At 39.8% G+C, this 22,584-nt stretch overlaps 1 protein-coding gene and 1 long non-coding RNA gene across 3 annotated transcripts in view; one reads left to right on the top strand and one right to left on the bottom strand.

Annotated features, from left to right (window-relative positions):
- Window positions 1–22,584, top strand: part of FCHSD2 (FCH and double SH3 domains 2) — a 221,250-nt gene that overhangs the window by 78,682 nt on the left and 119,984 nt on the right. The window lies entirely within an intron of this gene.
- Window positions 10,210–15,283, bottom strand: LOC119042148 (uncharacterized). Its single transcript, XR_005081162.2, has 4 exons — window positions 15,128–15,283; window positions 12,484–12,610; window positions 11,979–12,056; window positions 10,210–10,458 (listed from the first exon to the last, which is right to left on the bottom strand). It is a non-coding gene; the product is annotated as an uncharacterized LOC119042148 (long non-coding RNA).

The raw sequence follows: 22,584 nt of genomic DNA, 5'->3' as shown, positions 1-22,584 counted from the left end.
GCAGAAAAATTATGTATCTGCTTACTGAATTCTAGCTGATACAGAAAACGTCATAGAAACTTCAGTAGCACCTTGTTCCTGGTGTTGGAAAAGGAATAGGAGAGAAGTCTGTCCAGGGCCTTCCAGAACAGTTCCATAGTTTGTGCCCTTGCCAAGTGGGGTTCAGTAGGAAATTGAAATCCAGTTCACGTTTATCTTCGCAAGTCAAACGCCTTATCACAGGCCCTTTGAGAAAGCGACCTCTTTCCTTCACGAAGGTAAGGCTGCCTTGCCAAGCCATTTCCCTCCGGTGGAGTTATATCCTCCCAGAGGGGGCGCCTTTTCCTAATGTATCGGCTAAAATGGTCTCTAAATCACACAAAGGTCACCTACAGGGAGTGGCAGGCCCTGAATGTATCTATAGTAACAAATTTGGAAACAAAAAGAGTTAGTGGTAACTTTCACTGGTAAATGGTCTGTTTTCATCAGGATAGGCTAATTGCTTTAACCAACAACCAGAAAATCTCTGGGGCTTTGCAAATAGAAATTTAGTTCTCATTCACTTAACACTTGCATAAATCTGTTGAATGACCTTCATGTGATGAGTTAGTGACCCAGGTACTTTTAATATTGAGGTACAGGATCCTTTAGGGCTCACCTGCTCTGCATCCAGTTAGCAGAGGGGGAGGAAGGAAAAGGATTGCACTTGAGTGGTCTTGACAGTCCAGACCTGCATGTACATGCTTTACTTCTCACATCCTGTTGGTCAGAATTCAGTCAAATGGTCACATCTCATTTAAGAAGCTGGAAAAACTCACCAAGGTGTATGCTTTGAAGGAGAGAATATGGATACCACTAAGCTGGCAGTCTCTGACACGGTTTTTTTTCAACTTTTTTTTATTGTTGTTCGAGTACAGTAGTCCCCATTCCCCCATACACACAGTCCCACCCTTGATCCCACGCCACTTTGGTTCTGTCCATGTGGCTGACATGGTTTTGATTGAAAAAATACAAAAATCGTTTTTAATCTGAAAATATTATTTTATCTATAGTGTATACATTGGGTCAGAAAGAACAATGAAAGTTGTATGTAATTTAGCTGATTAATTCCTTTCATTATATAAATGGTCGGTGGACTGGGTAACCAAGATAGGAAGGAACAATTAAACAAATAAAAAAATTAAATTATATATTACTTGGCAGATTGCCCAGAAAACTGGATAGAGTGGTGAATATTTGCTTATGAAAATGAATAATATTTGGCCCTGGCTGGTGTAGCTCAGTGGATTGAGCGCGGGCCTGCGAACCAGACAATGGCGGTTCGATTCCCAGTCAGGGCACATGCCTGGGTTGCAGGCCAGTTCCCTGCAGGCCAGTTCCCAGCAGGGGATGCACAAAAGGCAACCATACATTGATGTTTCTCTCCCTCTCTCCTTCCCTTTCCCTCTAAAGATAAATAAATAAAATTTAAAAAAATGAATAATATTTGGGTTCACTACTGAATAGAGCCTTTTAGTGATTTAATCTATGATGCAGAGAAATGATATTTGATATAAATATTAAATATTAATCTGCTGTACCTATTTACAGACTTATATACTAGCCTATATTCTTAGATATCACTAGTGTTATTACAAGGTGATCTTTTTAAGTGATTCACATGATCTTGTGACTTGGTATTGCTGTGTTATCTTCTAAGTTTATTAAGAAAAGAAGTGGGAAAATACCATAATTAGGAAATAGGATTCTTCCCATTTAGCATATGAGTATAAATGTATATGCATAAATTTATATAGTCCATCTAAGATCTAATGATTTGATGGTCCAGTCATTTGCAAAAGGAATTATTTAAAATTATGAAACATAATAGAAGTAATCTTAAAATGCCAGCAGTAGAAGTGTACACTGGATGTGTAATTACGAAGCAGATTCCCATGTAATTGCCATCAAAGTGAAGAAACAGAAAATTTCCAGCTCCCTGGAAGCTCCCTGTGTGTCCTTTTTTATTATGACTCTGACCTGTGATAATAGTTGCTTTTCTTCATAGCTGTGTGTGTGTCCTTAAAGAGTACAGCGTAGGTAACCCGTTTTCAAACTATGAAAATGGGTCACACGGAACGTATTCGTTGAGTCTCATGTCACTCATGTTTATAAGATTCAAGGTGCTCTTTTATGTTGCTGTATTTGTTCATGATCATTAACATATAATTTGCACACAGTAATTATATTTCATTGATTATGCCATTACAGTTGTCTCAGTTTTCCCCCTTGGCCCCCCTTTACCTAGGACCCCCATTTCTTCAGGCAGTCCCCACACCATTGTTCATGCCCATGAGTCATGCGTAGGTTCTTTGGCTACTCCATCTCCTATGTTGCACTTTACATCCCTGTGGCTACTCTGTAACTACCTATTTGTTCTTCTTAATCCCCTCACCTCTTCACCCATTCCCCCACACTCCACTCCTGTCTGGCAGCCGTCAAAATGCTCTCCATATCCATGATTCTATCTCCGTTCTTGTTTGCCTAGTTCATTTTTTAGATTTAATTGTTAATAGATATGTATTTGTTACCATTTTATTGTTCATAGTTTTGATCTTCTTTTTCTTGAACAAGTCCCTTTAACATTTCATATAACAATGGTTTGGTGATGATGAACTCCTTTGGTTTTTTTCATGTCTGGGAAGCTCTTTATCTGCCCTTTGATTCTAAATGATAATTTTTGCTGGGTAAAGCAGTCTTGGCTGTAGGTCCCTACTTTTCATGCCTTTGAATATTTCTTGCCAGTCCCTTATAGCCTGCAGAGTTTCTTTTGAGAAATCAGCTGACAGTCTTGTGGGAATTCCACTGTAGGTAACCCTTGCTGCTTTTAAGATTCTCTCTTTATCTTTAATCTTTGGCATTTTAATTATGATGTGTCTTGGTGTGGGCCTGTCTGTGTCCCTCTTATTTGGGACTCCCAGTGCTTCCTAGGAAGTTTTCCTTCATCAAATTGGGGAAGTTTTCTTTCATTATTTTGTCAAATTGATTTCCAACTTCTTGCTCTTTCTCTCCTTCTGGCACCCCAAGGTGCGAACTTTGGAAAGCTCAGAGTTGTCCCAGAGGCTGCTTACACTACCCTTGCTTTTTGGATTCGTTTTTCTTCTTGTTCTGATTGGTGGTTTTTGGCTTCCGTATGTTCCATATCATTGATTTGATTCTTGACTTCATCTACCTCTACTATTGTTTCCCTGTAAATTGTTCTTTATTTCAATTAGTGTGTCCTTTGTTTCTGACTGGATCTTTTTTATGCTGCTGAGGTCCTCACTAAGGTCCTTGAGCATCCTTATCACCAGTCTTTTGAACTCTGTATCTGACAGATTGCTTATCTCCATTTTGGTTTGTTTTTTTTTTTCCTGGAGTTTTGATGTGTTGTTTCATCTGGTCCATGTTTCTTTGTCTCCTCATTTCAGCAGCCTCCCTGTTTGTGTTTCTATGTATCAGGTAGAGTTGCTTTGACTCCATGTCTTGGTAGTGTGGCCTAATGTAGTAGGTGCCCTGTAGGGTCCAGTGGCACAGCCTCCCCTATCACCCAAGCTGGGTACTCAAGGTGTACCCTTCTTGTTGGCTGAGTACACCCTCCTCTTATATTTGAGCCTTGGTTGCTGTTGGCAGATCAATAGGAGGGATTCGCCCAGGCTAGATAGCTGCAAGGACTGGCTGTGACCACCAACCTGCACCTTGTGAAGGATCAGCTGTGCAGGGGCAAGATGGTGGTGCCACAGCATGGTCTGTACGTGTTTACTGGGTATGCAGGCTCTTGGGTTTCCCAGGTGGTACAGGCCAAGGTCAGCCCCCATCTGTGTTTTGCCCCGGGCCACCCTGCCTGGGTTATAAAGCAATGTGAGATGGCTGCTATCTGTGCTGGGTTTGGAGATTCCCAGGCTAAGCCAAGCTGTGAATCTAGGCCAACTGCTGCTAGTGCTGGGCCTGGGGCCTCTTAGCAAGAGGTATGGAGGCTGGGGACTCACTGATATTGGCTATTGCTTGTTTGATAGGATTTAGGAAGTTGTGAAGCGTGAGCCAAGATCAGCCATTCATTTGGAAAAGTCTCTGTTAACAGCTTGGGTGGGCCTGTAAGTTGGGTGGAATGAAGTCTCAAGCATCTCCAGGGCAGGGTAGACATGTTAGCCAGGTCCATGGAGTCTCAATATGGCCTCTGCCTGCTGGCTCTGTGGCTCTGTGTCTCTGTAGGTGAGGGTTCAGAAAGGGACAGTGGCCTTTCTGGGAAGAAGCTGTCCTCCAGCTCTCACATTGATGCCAGACCTGTCACTTCCTCCCCATAAGCCACTGGTGCCTTTGAAGCTGCTTCCCTGTGCTGGAGCTCAGAGGGAGTGAGTCTGATGAAGTCTGTATGTTGGTTCTTTAAGAGGAACTACTTGGGATTCCAGAAGTTTCTTCCACCAATTCAGTCTCTGCTGGTTTTTGCTGCCAGAAGTTATGGGGACTTGTCTTCCCATCACTGAAACTCTAGGCTGGTGGACTTGTTGCGGGACGGGGACTCCTCACTCCTGAGATGTCCCTTCTGAATTTTTATCTCCCACATGGGGGTGTGGGACCAGCCCGTTCCACGTCTCCGCCCTGGCTTCCAGTCTGGATGGGTGTGGTTTCTTTAATTCCGTAGTTGTCAGGCATCCGTTCAACTTGATTTCTCACAGTTCTGAGTGATGGTTCAGTAATTTAGGTGTGCTTTTGATGTGGTTGTGCAAGGAGGTAAGTTGTGTTTACCTATGCTGCCATCTTGACTGGAAGTCTATAGTTTTCTATTGTGTATATAAATCAAATTTTATTCATTCTGTTGATAGACGAGTTGTTTTTATTTACTGGTTTTTATGAAAAATTTTGCTGTGATCATTTATGTACATGTCTCCTGTTGCACACGCATGACTTTTTCTGTATCATGTGTTAGGAGTAGAACTGCTGTATCATAGAGTTAAATGTGTCTTACGTTTTACTAGATAATTTCCTAAAGTGGTTGCACACTATGCCAGGATTGTGTCAGAGTTCCCCTATCATACATTGTCAACACACTGAATCTTGTCAGGGTAAATATTTGCCAATCTGGGGGGTATGAAATGATCTTATTTTTTTTATTTGCATTTCCCTTATTGAGATTGAAACCCCTTTTAAATGTTTTTTGACTATTTTGTTATATCCTCTTTTGTGAAGACCTTGAAGTATTTAACCCTTGCCCCACTAATTTTTATTTCTGCTTATTTATAGGAATTGTGCACATATTTTAAATAAAAGACTTGGTAACACAGTTAAAATATCCTCTCCTATTGTCTGGATTGTGTTTGTTTGTTTTTTCTTTTTAATTCACTCTTGGAATAATTGTCAAGAACCATCAAGGGGCTGAGATTTCTACCCCATTTGCAAGATAAAAGACTTTCTGGTTGTGTGAAAAAGACACCAGACTCCTATTCAGAACCGAGAGTTTATTACTCATGGCGGTAGCACTGGTCAGGGTGACAGCACTTGGTTGCTGGTTCCTAAGCCCAGTTTGCACAGGGCAATCAATGCAAAGAGGACCAAATGCCGTAGCGGATTGTTCAGGGAACCTTGGGCTTTTAAATGGGCAGTAAACAAATCTGACTGTTGTCCTGGTGAGAACCATTATGTTTATTGTGCTGGACAGTGACCAAACCTGCCAAAAGGGAAACACTGTTTCTATCCTTCAATGCTATTTGCTACACAGATGTCTTTGAAGAGAGAGTTTGGAACAAAGGCAGCCATTGCCTCTGCTTACAAGACACACAGAGATGTATTGTAAGATGTCTGTGGACCCTTTTAATAAAGACAGGCACCTTTTAATAAGCAGAAGTTCTTCATTCTAGTATAGTGAATTTTCTGATATTTTGCCTTATGGTTATTTTCCATTATACAAAAGATACTCTCCAATATCCTCTTCCAAAAGCTTTATAGTATATTTAGATCTGTATAGTATTTTAAATTCATAATTTATCTGGAATTGGTTGGTGTATGGTATGCAGCAGAACTCCCGTTTTACTTTTTCACAAATGGATACTCAGTTGTGCTGGCATCACTGATGGAAGTTACCCCGACCCTTTCACACAGACGTGTTTTAGGCAGAGTCACTGTTGTCTTCTGTCCAAGTACCTGTGTATCTCTTTAGGCTCTTCGTTTCTGTCTTACTGTATTCGTCTTTCATTTTTATGCAGATATTAGACTGTCTTAATTCATACAGTTTTCCAAAAAATGTTAATATCTGGTGTACCAAGTCTTTTCATACTGTTCTCTCTTTTGGTGATTCTTGGCCCTTGGCCTCATGCAGATTTTAACATCATTTGTCAAGTTTTGCCGAAAGGCCTGTGGGGATTTGGGCTGAGGTTGCATTTGTTTGTAGGCCACTTGGAAGACACTGACAATCCGTACAATGAGATGTGCAATCAACTAGGCATGCCTCTGCATTTTTAATGATGTTCTTTAATGTCTTTAAGTACAAATTTTGTAATTTTTCTCAATAGAGGGTCTGAACATTTTTGTTAAATTCAGTCCTAGGTACTCAATGTGTTTTCTGATGCTATAAGAACAGTCTCTTTTCTGAAACCCTTTGGGGCAGTTGTATTTCGGAATTCAAAACTTGGATTTTAGCAAAGTTGTGCAGTGCGTGTGCCATGGGTTATGTCCCCCATAGTGTTTGGGACACGAAAGTTGTAAATAGCTTGGTCTCCATTCAGGACAGGTGTTGCCGCCAAATGAATTACAGGTAAAATTTGCTCTCGTGTCATTTCCTGTTTGGGGATTGTGGGCCTTTATTAAAATTGACAGCTTTTAAGAAATTCACATTTTAACTTTTGATCATGTGTAGTGTTCTGAATTTTGATTTTGGATTTCGTAGTCTGCTGGCCATTTTAAATTCTAATACTTACCTTTGAAACTTTCCCCGTGCGTAGTCATGCTGAGAACGACCGCAGTTCTGTTTCTCTGCTTCTCACGCGGCGACCCTCATCTGTGTGCCAGTGCGGGGTTGCACAGAAATGACCGGGCCAGATGTAACCACGCAGCGTGATCGTAAGGGAAAACTTAGGGTTGTTCTGTGACTTTAAAACAATTTTTGTCAGATTCTTACTGTTATTTATAAATGTAAAAGGAAACGAGAAATAGTAAAATTAGTGTTTGTTTAGTATGTATACTTAATTTAAAACGTTGGGAACTATGAGAATTAAATGTTTTATTTCTTTGTAAAATACTCAGTAAGAATAGTTTGAGCACACTGGGTGCCAAGGCGGGGGTCGGGGATAGGCGAGGCGGGTGAAGGGAGGAGGCAGGGCCACCCTGCAGAGGGAGTCACGGGGCCGGGGTGCACACAGCACGGCAGCCGCGGTGAATGAAGCTGCCAAGAGAGTAAATCTTACAACTTCTTGCCAGAAGAAAAAATTCTGTAACTTTGGTGACACATTAATTAGACTTACTGTGATTATTTCACGACATACACAAATACTAAATCAGTAAAAAAAAAGTTTGAGCAATGCTTGTTTTTTCCTTAATGACATTTTATGAGCTATATTAGCTTCACACCAAAATTAGGGTGGAAGTAGAGTGATTTCCCATATACCACCTACTTCCCTCAGTTATAATCTCTCACATTATCAACATCCCCCAGCAGAGTGGCACCCTCCTTACAATTAGTGAGCCTGCACCCACCCAGCAGAACCACCTAAAGTCTGTGGTTTACGTTAGAGTTCACTCTTGGTGTTGTATACCCAGTGAGTTAGGACAAATGTGTAATTATGTCTATCCATCATTATAATATACAGAGTAGTTTCACTGCACGGAAAATCCTCTGCACTCTGCCTGCTCTGTGCCTCCCACCCCGGCAACCACTGATCTTTTTGCCGTCTCTGTAGTTCTGCCTTTTCCCAGCGTCATGTAATTGGATTCATACAGTAGGTAGCCTTTTTCACATTGACTTTTTCACTTACTAATATGCATTTAAGGTTCCTCCATGTCTTTTCATGGCTTGATAGCTTATTTCTTTGTAGTGCTGTAGTTGTCTGGACGTACTGCAGTTTATCCATTCACCTCTTCCAAGTTTGGGCAGTTATGGATAAAGCTGATACAAAACATCATGGGCAAGTTTATGTGTGGACATGTTTTCAGCTCCTTTGGGTAAAACCAAGCAGTGTGATCACTGGATCTTATGGGAAGGGCATGTTTAGTTTTATAAGAAACCCCAAACCGTCCTCCAAAGGAACTGTACCATTTCGCATTCCCACAAGCAGTGTATGAGAGTTCATGTTGTTTCACATCTTCATCAGTGTTTGGTGGTGTCAGCGTTACACATTTTGGCTGTTCTAAGAGATGAGTAATGATTAGTGGCATCTTGTTTTAATTCACATTTCCCTTATGACACAGGTTGTGGATTGGTGATAAGATGATAAAATGATAAGATGATCTTATCATCTGCTTCTTTGCAGCTGTTTATCTTTGATGAAGTGGTCTGTTAAGGTCTTCGGTTCATTTCTTAATTAGGTTGTCTGTTTTCTTATTGCTGAGTTTTATGAGTTCTAGATATATTTTGATTACCAGTCCTTTAATGGATGTGTATTTTGCAAATATTTTTCCCAGTCTGTAGCTTGTTCTCTCATCTCTTGATATGATCTTTCAAAGAGCAGAAGTTTTTAACTTTAATGAAGTCTAGCTTATCAATTGTTTTTCATGTTATATGTAAAGAATTATCACCATACTCAAGGTCATCTAGGTTTTCCCCTCAGTTATCTTGTAGGAGTTCTATAATTTTGCATTTTACATGTGGGTCTATGATCCATGTCGAGTTAATTTTTGTGAAAGGTGTAAGGTCTGTGTCTTAATTCCATGGTTTTTTGTTTGTTTTTTTGCATGTGGATATCGGGTTGTTCTAGCACCATTGGCTGAAAAGATGTTTTTTTGCTTCATTTTCTGTTTTTTCATCAAAGACCACTTGAGTGTATTTATGTGGCTGTATTTCTGGACTCTCTCTTCTGTTCCATTGATGTATTTATTCTTTTACCAGCACCTCACTGTCTTAATTAATGTAGCTTTATATTGAGTCTTGAAGGTGAGTAGTGTCGCCCTCCACCTTTGTTCTTCTCCTTCAATATCATGTTGGCTGTGCTGGGTCTTTTGCCTCTCCATCCATGTCAACTTTAGCATCAGTTTGTCATTATCCACAGGACAAATTGCTGGAATTTTAATGGAGGTTGCATTGAATCTATAGATCAAGTTGGGGAGAACTGACATCTTGACAATATTGGTAATGGCTCCTTTTGTCTACGGCCGTACCACCCTGAACGCGCCTGGTCTCATCTGATAATGGTTCCCTTTGCCCTCCCCCTAGTAGAGCAGGTGGGGTTTTTTTTCTTCTGATATTACCATGGGAACCTGGATGAGCTCCTGAAAGTAATTCTCACAGTATAGAGGGGTTCACCCTATGACTGTGCCCCCCCGGAGTTCGTAACTCAGAATCGTTCACATAGAGCCTCCAGCAGTTTGTCAAATTACAGTTCATGTTTCCCTAACCTGCGCTGGTTTCTAGGGAGGTTTCTGCTCTGGAGCCTGCACCAGTTACCCCGTGACTCCCTGTGTTCACCTGTTCTGCCTCCAGTCTTGGGGCAGTGGTTTGTCTTGTGTCTTCCCCTCTTACATCTCCAAGAAAAGCTGATGATTTTTCAGTCTCTTCAGCTTTTTACTTGTTGTTAGGATGGTGTGGTGACTTACAGCCTCCTTACACGGGGAACCAGAAACTGGAAGCTCCACCCAGGGATCTGCAATTGTCTTTTTAGCATCTGTGACTTGGTGAATTGTTTTTCTCTTTTCTATATACTTAGGTTAGCTTCCGACTTTATCCTTTGCCCTTTCTATGCCATGAAATATCTCAGAGTTTTTGTAATGTGACTTTCTTTCTTTCTTTCTTTCTTTCTTTCTTTCTTTCTTTCTTTCTTTCTTTCTTCCTTCCTTCCTTCCTTCCTTCCTTCCTTCCTTCCTTCCTTCCTTCCTTCCTTCCTTCCTTCCTTCCTTCCTTTCCTCCCTCCCTCCCTCCCTCCCTCCCTCCCTTCCTTCCTTCCTTGCTTCCTTCCTCCTTCCTTCTTCTCGTTCTTTCTTTTTTTCTTCTCTATTCTTTTTTCTTTTCCTCTCTTTCTCTCTCACCATCCACTTAGCCACACTCACTCTCTGCGTGTATGGTCACCTTCACACTCTGACTGTGCACCCAGAGTCCCCCCAGTGGCAGCACCAGCAACATTCCCACAGGCAGCTGTTTCTTCTGTAGCTACACTTACAGTTGGTTAGAATTTCACTCCAGCGTCATCACTTTTTGTTTCTTAGCTGCACTTTCGTCTCTGTTGGCTAATTCCCTCTTTTGGTTCTTCATTTTTGTAGTGTCATGTGGGTTTATCACTGTAAGAAGAGGCAACATAGCTGTGTCTTCTCTGCCTGTGTGAACTGAATAACAGATACACAGTGATTAATCACTCACAGGCTTTGAAAGAAGTGAAGTGATTGGTCCTTGATCATGATATACAGCTGTCATTTGCAGTGATTTGTAGGCCAAAGAGCTAGCAGTTAATTTTGTACTTTATACAGCTACTCATATTTAACATATGAGTAACTAAAATTCAAATGGTGTTGTTGGGGGAGTGATAATTTAACCTGTAAGTAACTGAAACTTATTCATATGGGACCATGCAAAGTGAGGACTGCCTGTACCTCTTCATTTTGTTTTCTGGCTTATCTCACTGTCAGATGCCTCCAGTGCCACGGTGAAGGCAACACTCTTGTCCTGTTCCTGGTCTCAAAGGAAGGTCTTTTAATCTAATCATTCTAGGAGGATTGCTGTAGAGTTGTTTTTTTTAATCTATCAGCTTATGGTATTCCCTTCTATTCTTCATCTGCTAAGAATTTTGATCATGAATGGATGCTGAAATTTTATCAGTTGTTTTATCTATTGAGACAGTTACATGATTTTAAACTTTTATGGCAAATAATATTGATTTTTTTTTTTGCTAGTACTAAGTCAAGTTTGCATTCTTGGGATAAAACACACTGAGTCTTGATGTTCTATCATTTTTATACATCGTTGGATTCCATTTGTTCATGAATGAAATTGGACTATAATTTTGCTTTTAATATTTTTTCTTCTTGAATTTTGATGTCAAGGCTTTATAAAATGATTTGAGGTTATTCCCCTCTTTCTCCTTCTTAAAGAATTTCTCTAAGTTGTAATTATTTCTTCATTGTTCAGAAGTTCTTACTGGTGAAGTGGTGTGAAGCCTAGATAGAGTTTTCTGTGTGAAAATTTAAAATTATTTATTTTCTTTAATGGCAGTATAACTGATTAATCTATTTTTTCTCATGTAGATTTTGATAAAGTAACATTTTTTTCCTATAATTTGTTCGTTGGTCAAATTTATTGGCAAATTGCTCATAATAACTTGGTATTTTTCTCTAATCACATGCAGCTCTGTAATTTCTTTTTCATTCCTAATGTTGATTTTTTTTATGCCTCAGCTTCCTTTGAGTAGCCTCACCAGAAGGTTGCCTGTGTTAATAGTCTCTTCAGAATTAACTTATGGCTTTGTTGATCTTCTCCATTATATGTTTTCTATTCATTCATTTATGATTTTATCTTTTATTTCCTTTTTATTTTCTTTGGAATTAGTCAGCTATTCTTATTTTTAACTTCTTGGAGAAGGCAGGAATGCTTGATTTGTTGATCTTCGGACTTTCCTCTTTGTCAACATAAGTATTTAAGGATGTGTTTCCCTCCAAACTGAGAGCATTCTGTAAGTCCTGTTGTGTAATGTTCACTTGTTTAGTTGGAGAACTTTTCTGACCTCCACTGTGACTTCTCCTTGGACCACTGAGTTAGTGGCTTTATTTTTTTTATTTGATTTTTGGCTACAGTTTATATACAATATTATGTTAGTTTTGGGGGCACACATAGTGATTAGACATTTCTATACCTTACGAAGTGATCACACCAGCAGGTCTGGTCCCCATCTGACACCATATATCATCTTCATTCTGAGGCTCCAGAATATCTGTAAATGGAAAAGAAGGCATGGCACATGGCAAATCAGGTGCTAATTCTTAAAGCTCCTGCTTAGAAAAAGTATGTGTAATACAACAATTCTACTGTCATTTCATCAGCCAAAGTAAGTCATGTGGCCAGCCTGGTATCCGGGGGTGGGAAAGTGTAATACTTCCTTAGAGAGAGGCAGGGGGATAAAGCCCCATCTATTGTGTGCATTACCAACAGCCTTACTGAGATGTAATTCACATACTATAAAACTCACCATTTTAAAGTGTACAATTCAATAGTGTTTCATATATTCAGAGTTGTGCAATCATCACCAAAATCAATTTTTAAAAGCATTTTTGTCATCCCCAGAGGAAACACTGCGCTCATTAGCAGTGACTCCCTCCCCCCCTCCCACCGCTGGGCAGTCACCAGTTTACTTCCTATACCTGTGGATTTGCCTGTCCGGACGCCTCCTGTAGGTGGACTCATACACTGCGTGGTCTTCCGGGGCCGGCTTCTTTACCTGGCATACTGTTTCCACGGCTCATCCACACTGTAGCGTGCGCTTCATTCCTTTGAATGAACACATGTAAGAGTACATGTGTTCTTAGTTAAACATTTAAAAATTGGTAATGTCTTATCTTAAAAATATGCATTTGATATTTATGAAGAATATCATAATCTGTTTTTAAGCTTTTGAGAAAAATCCTCCCTTAAATAGCACGACAAGATTTCTGGATGCTGCTGAGTGCCGTATAAGTATACGAAGCAGCAGCATCTTAGCCTCTTGATAAATAAAGCAGGTAATGTCCCTTCATCTTACAGAGGATGGATTTAAGGGATGAATACATAAAGAGAGGTAGGAAAAAGGAAAAAATACTGTTTTTAATCCAACAGCAATAATATTTGAAGTAACTTTAATTCCAGAGAGAATTGAAATCCGGTGTTAGAGCAGGTAACTTAAAAATTGCTAGTTAGAAACTAAGGAATCTGACTACTTTTAAAAATAAAAAGCAAAACCCCCAAAACTATGCTGAGATAGCATTAATAAATAAATCCTAGGTAGCAGCATTACTGCACCAGTGCTGTGCTTCAAACCTGATGGGTCTCCACCTTCAGCCTGTATCTTTATGCCCCTGGGTGAAAATGAAAAATGCTTTACATATGTGGAGTAAGAATGGTTCTTACCCCAGCTTGGCCAGAGAATATTTATTTCATATTCACAAGATGCACTGGTCAAAGTTAATGCATTACTGTACATATCATGTTGGCAAGGGAAGGTGTAAGCCTCAGAGGACACTTGGTATTGTTAAGGAGGCAGAGCTGCCTCGCAAGGAGAGCTTGGGGGCTGAGCGTGTAATACGCTGTGCATGAGTGCACATACATGTGCAGGCGGACACGCCTCCCACCCCAGCCCAGGGTGTAGCCTTCTTTCACTCAGTGATGTGGGTGAGGGTTCCTTCAGGTCTTTTAATGATGTGTGTTTGTGTGTGTGTTTATTTGTATATCTCACACATATTATAGTTGTACCCTTAATGAAAACACTCTGCTTCCAGGAAAAAAAAGCCTGCTTGCTTTTCCACATGACTGCGGAACAATTATAGCTTCTAGGAGCCCTTCTCCTGTTCCTGGGAAAATAGCTGGGTTGGCTGGTATTTGCATAATCGTCTTTAGGGCTATTGTGGGCGGGTTTGGGCTGCGCACGCAGGGCCGCAGACTGGCCACCTGTCCAGAACAAATGGGCTTGGCCGTGGTGCAGCATTATTATCTGGTTCTCCACAGTGTTGTTTCTGACTCATGAATGATTTGATTAAATATTATAAAACTGTTAATTAGGAAATGTTTGTGTTGAACTTCAATCTTGCATCTTGGGGAGAGAGAAATTTCTTGCATATTCCACTGGCCAATGACATATTTCCACACCCCGTAGTTTTGTATCTGCTTTTGTGAAATTGCTCTCATGAATATTAATTAGGAATGTGAGGATTTGAAAAGAAACTTCAAAATGATTTGTAGTCATCCTTCTATAAATTATAAATTAAATGTCTGTTTTCTAGGAGTCCGTTTCACTTATGTAGAATAATTAATGAAATATTTAAAGTCAGTAAAGGAGGAAGAAATATCTGTGATCTTGAAATAAATACTAACCAGTCCTACTTCATTCATTTTCAATTATTCATTGATAATTAATCTCTTTACTCATTTAGGAAGGGTTTGTCCAATAATGTGTACATTACTATATGTTAACTAATTTTGTCATTTACATTCAGCTTGTAATAGGAAATTTCTCAGTTTTTAAAAAACTTAAACATGATGGTGTGGATGTTCCTTGTACATAATGACCAACTGAATTGAGTTTTCATGTGAGAATCAACTCGTAATTGATAGACCTTATACTCATATTATTTAAGAAAAATCACGATATCAAATAAGTGGTCGATGAATTAGTGAACATTTCTTTAAATCACTTGCCAGTTATTCGGGAGCAACATTTACATGGCTACGGCTGTGACCACGTCCCTTAGTTCTCACTGAACACATGTGAATGAGTGAGGGACTGGGTGCTGCTGGGAGACGTTTGGAGCCCCTGTAGTACCCACCTCAGGTACTTGGTGTACGTCATCTCCTTTGATTATTATAACTGTCATTTGAGATAGAGGGTGTTATACTTATTAAAATCCACTTTAAGTTTTAGCAGTTGTAGGTTTATAGTAATTTGGAGCAGAAAGTTCAGAGCTCCCACATGTCCTCAGGCCCCACGCACGCAGGCACCCCCCACTGCCGACGCCTGCACCAGAGGGTCCTTGCGTTTGTCACACCACGGAAGCTGCATCCACGCATCATCACCACCCAAAGTCCACACTGGGGTCACCTCCCGGTGCTGCACATTTTGTGGTGTTTGGCAAATGATAATGACATCCGTCTGGCATTACCGTATCATACAGAATAGTTTCACTGTGCTAAAAATTTTCTGTGCCCCCCCCTTTGTTTCTTCCTCCCCACATAACCCCTGGAAATGACTGATCTTTTTCTGTCTCCATATGTTGCCTTCTCCAGAATGTTATATAGTTGGAGTCACGCAGTACATACCTTTCAGATCAGCTTTTTCCACACAGCACAAGGCATTTAAAGTTCCTCTGTGTCTTTTCGTGACTTGATAGCTCACTTCTTTTTAGTGCTGAATAACATTCCATTGTCTGGATATGTGACAGTTTATCCATTCACCTACCGAAGTATCGTCCTTACTTTACAGATGATAAGACAGAGGTGAGGTCAGTGGCCTGCCCGCATTCACAAGTATAGTCCTTGTCAGGGCTGAGACCGCAGCCCGTGATGCAGCCCGTGGCCCCCAGAGTGGGCGGCCCGCAGCGCGGGGTGTGCGGGAGCAGCGTGTGCACACCGAGGGCCTTCCAACAGCGCCCGGTCTGCTTGCCTTCGTGTCTCACCGCACAGCGGTTTTCATCTGATTAACCTGATTTACAGATGACATTCTCTAATGAAAAGTGCACTGTTTTGAAGTAACTAAGGCTCAGGCACTTGAAATTGTTATTTGCTTCTTGATTTGATACCTTCCTGTTTCTGCTCTAAAGAAGGAACTGCTTTTACAGCTGCCTTGAGGTCAAGTGGGCAGTTCAGCCAGGCCGACCAGTCTAACACTTTTCTTACTGTTGAAGAACAACAGCAACTGGCTTGCCCCTGCCCCCGACTGAAACCTTCCTGTCAGAGGGGTATACATTTCATACAAATAGTTTTCAGTTAATCTAGGTCTTGAAACATAATGTTAACAAAATATTGAAACAAATTACAAATTTTACAATGTTTAGTGACTTTTTAATGTTCTTATTAAGCCAAAATTACATAGATTTTGCTCTAAAAATTGATAAGCCATAATTTATATTTTAATTGATGTTTCAATATTATAAAATAACCCCCCAGATTCAGTTTTTATCGACAAATAATATTAATCTGTATTAGAAAATGACCGTAACACATAGTGGAAAAATGCTGCTTTTCTTAGTAATAGCTTCCAGTAATTTGGAAAGAAAATTTCACAAAATGTGGGGGAAGGAAAAACATTCATGAAAGTGTAGCCATCATGTCCTGGTTAAACAGTCCAGACCTGCAAAGTGGAAACTGGAGCGAAAGCCGTTAAACTAGTAGGGGTGAGCCGAGTCCGTGCCTTTTAATTAGTAGGGTTTTCTCTTAAAACTTGCATTTAAATTAAAGCTTGCTTATACATTTCTTTGGGAATAAAAGGGGGGCTCTGTAGGAGAAAACAAGACTGGAGGGGTGAAAATCACTGATGTAAACTTGAAAATGATGGAGTAGCTGACATTTGAGATCCAGCATCGGGTGGATTTGGCCTTGTGCCTCCTCAGAGGAATATGCCTCTTATCCAACAGACCTCCAAGTCGTATTCTCATATTGGCAACAGCATCGTATAAACTGGACATTTAACACTTCCTCTCTGTTTAAGTCCAACAAGATTCATATACATACTTGCTCTTATGAAATTGTCACAATATTCAGGGGAGTAGTAAGCAGAGTTCAGGCAGATGCTTTTATGTCTCTTATGTATATAAAAGCCAAGGCTGTGTGTTTTGTGTAAGTGTAGTGATTTAACTTAAGATGATACACCACAGTTCCAAGGAAATATCTTTTTAAATGTGTTGTAATGATTTTATTAGTACTGTGGTAGTAATAGTGCTTTTATTCTGAAATGAGTAAAAGAATGATATTGGAGAGTGTTTCTTAAAGAGAACAACTTTGTGTAAAACTGCTTTGAGAGTAGATATCTCCTGGGCACTAACAAAAACAATTTGCTGTGTGTATAAGCATCAGCCTCAAAGAACAAGCTGGATGCGTATGAGTTCAGATTTGCTCCGCCGCCCCATCTCCACATTCCCCTGCTATTTTTCCCATCACCAGTTTTCCACCTGAGTTATGCTTCCTTTCTCAGTTGGTCCAATTCCTGTTTGTTCTTTCAATTCTAGTTCTCATATACTCAAGTTCACATAGATATCACGTTAGGAGAGACATATCACGTTAGGAGAGATAGTGGCTTTTCCTCTTTCCTTATACTTCTGCTAAGCCTAGTATTATTTATATTCTAGCCCAACAACTTTTTCTGTAATTAAACAGCCTCCCCCTCCCTGCAGGATATACCATCATCCATCCAGTTGTATGAGGTCAAACTCCAAAGAGTCATTTTTGTTGTCTCCATCCTTCTTACCTTTTCCATAGCTAGATAGACTGTTACCAGTCAGGTCAATTTTCTCTGTGACATATATTTTTTTTTTGCCTAGTTCTGTCTTAGGGCCTCTACCACAGTTGAAGATGTTATTATTTCTACCCAAATACTGCGGTAGTCTTCTTTGGACCCGAAGAGTCTCTTGTAGATAGCACATAGTTGGATAGTGGTTTTTTATATCTGTTCTGCCATCTGTATTTTGAATGGAGAGTTCAATCCATTTAATTTACATGTATAGTAATTATTGATAAGGAGGTATTTCTGTCATGTTGAAATAGTGTCTCTTTTGTGTTGAGTTTTTTGAAATGAAATGTTTTAATTTTCTTCTGATTTCCTTTTGTGTATATTGTATAGCTTTTTTCTTTGTGGTTACATTTAACATTCTAAAGTTGTGACACTCTACTTTGAATCTATACCAGCTTAACTTCAGAAGCATGCAAAAACTCTCCTCCTTTACAGTTTCATCCCCACCCTTGTTATTTATTGATGTCAAAAATTACATCTTTGTACATTGGATGTGCAAAAACAAACAAAAGATTGGTTCTTAGTGCATTAGTAAATGCCAAATGTGGATTGACATACTAAATCTAACAGTGATGCTAGTTTTTAGACTAACAATTTTTAAAAAGTGTTACTCCCTTAAATTATGTAGAAAACAGAAAGTGGAGTTACAGATCACTTTTATAATAATACAAGCTTTTGTAATTGCCCCTATATTTGCTTTTATTCCTTGATATAACTTCAGGTTACGTCTAGTGTTCTTCCCCTCACCCTGCATTTCTCACAAAACAGGCCTAGTGGTTACAAACTCCCTCAGATTTTGTTTATCTGAAAATGCCTTAATTTCCCCCTCACTTGTGAAGGGTGCTTTTGCTGGTTATAGTATTCTTAATTGACCATTTCTTTCTTTTAGCACTTTGAATATTTGGGTCCACTGTCTTCTGCCCTCCCAAATTTCTGTTGTGAAATCTGCTGATAAGCTTACTGTTTAGCCCTTGTATGTGGCAATTTGCTTCTTTGTTGCTGCTTTCAAGATTTTCTCTTGGTCTTTAGCTTTTGACAGTTTGATTACAATGTGTCTCACTGTGGGTCTTTGAGTTCATCTTACTTGGAATTCATTGAGCTTCTTTCTTGCCTGTTTATATTCTAGACAAGAAGACATTTGTCAAATTTGATCACTATTTCTTCCTATAATCTCTCTGTTGCCTGCTTTCTCTCCTCCTTCTAGTACTCCTGCAGTGCATCTGTTGGTCTGTGTGATGGTGTTCCAAGGGTTCCTCAGGCTCGGTTTACTTTTCTTCAGTGGAGAACAGGGGTGCAACAGTGGCTGCCCACCTCTCTGCCCCCACCTCCTTGATCAGAAGCAGTGATCAGTGGTCAGAGCACAGATCTGTGATATCTGGAGGACAAGCCCCTTACTGCTCTCCCTGCATTCAGTCTGCTCCAGGAGCAGGTGCTGCCTGCCACTGGGCTGGGAGCGGGGGCTTGATCACTGTAAAGAGATAGGCCAAAATTTACTTCACTTACAGTCCGAGCATTCTCCTGGAAGTAGCAAGCATTTAAGGGACTTCAGAAGTCCAAAACGGTTATGAGACAGGTTCTGTCTTTGAGTTGGTTGTCTGAGTTAGGAGACAGATTCCTGGTGCTTCCTATTTCGCCCTCTTCCCAGGATCTTCTCATGCAGTGGTCTTCTAATTGGGGCTGTAACTCAGCAGCAGGCAGGTGGAAGAGATACATAGGGCAATGAAAAATATTTCAGAACTTTCCTTAAGCATGGAGGTGACATTCTCTATTTTTGATAAACTAACTTAGTAGTAGTAAAGACAATTGTATAATTTACATCAGCCTAAGAAGTGTCCAACTTATGTTAATTTGTAAATGTCGTTTGCATAATGTTGAGAATTGGAAAGTTATAGTATAGAGGTAACATTTTCTGTAATTTTGTACAGCTGTCTGTTGGTTAGGGGGAGAAATGGATACAGAGTAACCTGTGCGAGAGCCACAGAGCACGCTGCTGCTCAGCCTGCTGATGTAAATAGTCAGAAGGTTAAGCCATCGGTCCATTTGCCAGTGTCTGCTGAACAGTGGCTTTCTTTGTGCTGCCTCACTTGTTAGAGCAATATTGAGAGATAAAACAAAGCAGGTCTTACAGAAGACACTGATGGCTTTTTTAAAGGTTGGAATGGGATATTATTGGATGTTCTAAAGAGTGTATTGATGGCACCTTTTTATGGAAACCACTGACCCAGAGTAAACTGCATTTGGGAAATCAAGTCAACATTATATGTGAGTGATGCTCAGGTAAATGTAAATACACTTATAAGTCCAGTGCGCCAGTTTTAGAGAGTATTGTCCTGGACTAGGGGAGTGATTTTAAAAACAAAAATACTTTTTGAAATAGCCATATATTTATTTTCCTTAGCCACTTAATTCAGGTAGATTTTATATCTACATAAATAAGTTTCATTTATAAGATGTATCTTCAAGCATAACATAAAAGGGAAACCAATTAAGTATAGGATGCTTTTGGAGGCATGAAATGCTGTTTAGGACTTTTCCTGTAATGGCCACAGAGCGTTTCTTGAGCGTCCCTGCAGATGAGATCTTGGACAGCTGCACAGAGCTCACAGAAGCCACGATTCCTGCCTCTGTGAACCAACTTGAATAAAGTCTTTCATCTAAAGGGCTCACTGTTTGTCTATTTCATGAATCCCTCATCTCATCTCTGAAGGGCTCATTCAGCTTAATACAGTTCCACTTTGTGGTGCAGAGCTCTAGAAATTGCTGTTGTGACTTACAATGCACAAAAAAGATAAAGTAATTTAAGAATTTTTTAAAGATTTAGATAAAATCCACACTGAAATGGTGGGTTTTTTTTTCATTTTTGCAGAGATTTAGAATAACTCAGTTCTGAATTGAAATATAACTGGTTATGTGGTCTTAAGTAAATTCTGTATCCTCTTAGTGTCTGATTTTTCTGTGGTTCTAGCAAAGCCTAACAGAGTTCAGAGGAGTAAATGTTTTGAAATGCCTGTTAAGTTCATTTGTTCTATACGATTCAGTCCTGCTCATGATCTGAGGCTCGTCTCATAGCTCATGTTCTGTATGAAGTGCGCTCTAACCACTTTCGCAGTGATTACACTGAAAAAAGTCACGTATCTTTAGATGTAATTTTTTTTGTATAATAAGGAGGTTCCGGTTCATTTTTTTTTAAGATTTTTAAAATTTATTTATTTGTTGATTTATTTTTAGCGAGGGGAAGGAGGGGAGAAAGAGAGGGAGAGAAACAACTGGGAGTTGCCTCTGGTTGCCCCCCCCCAGCCTGGCCGCAACCCGGGTGTGTGCCCAGACGGAGTCGGACTGGTGGCATCCATTGTGCCTCACCCACCGGGGCTCATTTAGATGTAACTTCAGTAAATATCAGATGCTCTTTGCCTCATCTCTGTGCTTACATCACATCTTGTCACTTATTTGACAGTGGCCTGTGTGCTGCCTCCCATTTTATGTTGCACACTCTTGTTCCTGTCCACGTGCCACGAGTTCTTTGAATTCAGGGAATGTGACTCATTTGAACCTTCACAAAAAATTAATGTGGAGTGCTAACTTTGGAATAAACTTGTTATTTTTCTTCATTGCTTTGTAGTATACACACATGTTCTCTTCCAGTAGTGAAGAATGTCAAATTTGACTGTAATTTTCCAAGGAAATTGTTTCTTATATTAAAACTACCTGGTCATAATCTTAGAAGTCTGGACTCATTCCCCCGGCGCCCCCCTCCTTTGAACATATGAAAATTAAGGTCCAAGGAAATTCTGACTCAAACATTTGTAACTGAGAATGGTAAAAACACAAAGGAGTGTGGGTATTATACATTAGAAATAAAATACTGTAGGTGACATTTATTCATGCAGTAAGTGAATATTATTGGCATCAACTAAATGTTAGGCTCTTTGCTGCTATAGCCTGGAGACATAGTGACAAAAAAAAAAAGACAAGATTTCTACCTAATGGAGTTTATAGTTAGTAGACAGGTAAAATAATATTTAGCCTGGCTGGTGTGGCTCAGTGGATTGAGCACTGGCCTATTAACCAAAGGATTACTGGTTTGATTCCCAGTCAGGGCACATGCCTGGGTTGTAGGCCAGGTCTCCAGTAGGGGGTGTGCTAGAGGCAACCACACATTGATGTTTCTCTCCCTCTCTTTCTCCCTTCGTTCCCCTCTTTCTAAAAATAAATAAATAAAGTCTTTAAAAATAATAATATTTAAACCAGACAGTAACAGTGTAATAAGGATTATGAATGATTAGGGCAGTATAGGAGAGAATAATTGGCTAGAAGGTGAGGTACTTTGTATACAGTGATTAGAAGAGGCCTCGTAGAAAAAGACATAAAGTAACACCTAGAGGATGAGGAAGGGTTTACAGTGTGGTCTCTGAGTATGGTTTGTCTCTGAATGGACTCCGAATGCCTTGGAAAACTAGTTTACTGAAGATCTGGAATAAGAACTGCAAAAGAAAGCAAGAAACTATCAAAACCTGTTGTGGTCACATGACATGGGAACCAACTTGGAGGGACGCCCACTGACCGCAGGTGTTACAGTTGACACGCGAAAAGAATAATGATGGCAGTAAATGGAAACATACCTTTTATTCAAAATATATGAGTTCATAATGCAACTTGGAAAAGTCATTGTCTACCTTAGGACCAAAACAGGACAATGAAATATTTATTTTACCTTTCCTCTGAGATAACCAAGTTGTTCAAAAAGAGATTGTTCTTTAAAAAGAATTTTAGCTAATGAATGAAGAAAGAATGATAAACTCTTCTACTTCCATGAAATGAAATACCTAGATAATGAAATTTCTCACATTGTCATATAAGCTTTGAATATTTTGTGTTAGAAAACTTTAAAATAAGTTTAAAGGAAGAGCAGTGAAAATTCAGCCGGAAGGAATGGGAGTGGTGGAAAAATGTTTACCGCAAATAGGAACAGGGTAAACAAGGTGTGGAAGTGAAAAAAATACTGTATATATTGAGGGAAGACTTGGTAATTGGTTTCCCCAAAGTATAAGGTACATAAGTGGCAGTATCTTGGATATGCAGTTATATGTATGTTCTTAGAATTCACAGTCCCTGGAAATAGTGAAACTAAACAATTGCCAAGTTTGGAAGGAACCTGAGATTCAAAGGAGCTTCTCTACAGTTCCTGCTGCTCTTTGGCTCATTGAAGCGGTAAACAGAAGCATTCAACAATGGATTTCATGAAGCCAAATTGATCTGGCAGCAAACCTTAGTA

Source organism: Artibeus jamaicensis, unplaced genomic scaffold, assembly GCF_021234435.1.
Source record: "Artibeus jamaicensis isolate MK-2021 breed Jamaican fruit bat unplaced genomic scaffold, CSHL_Jam_final contig_64, whole genome shotgun sequence".
Lineage (NCBI taxonomy): Eukaryota > Metazoa > Chordata > Mammalia > Chiroptera > Phyllostomidae > Artibeus > Artibeus jamaicensis.
This window is presented reverse-complemented; position numbering and strand designations above follow the sequence as displayed.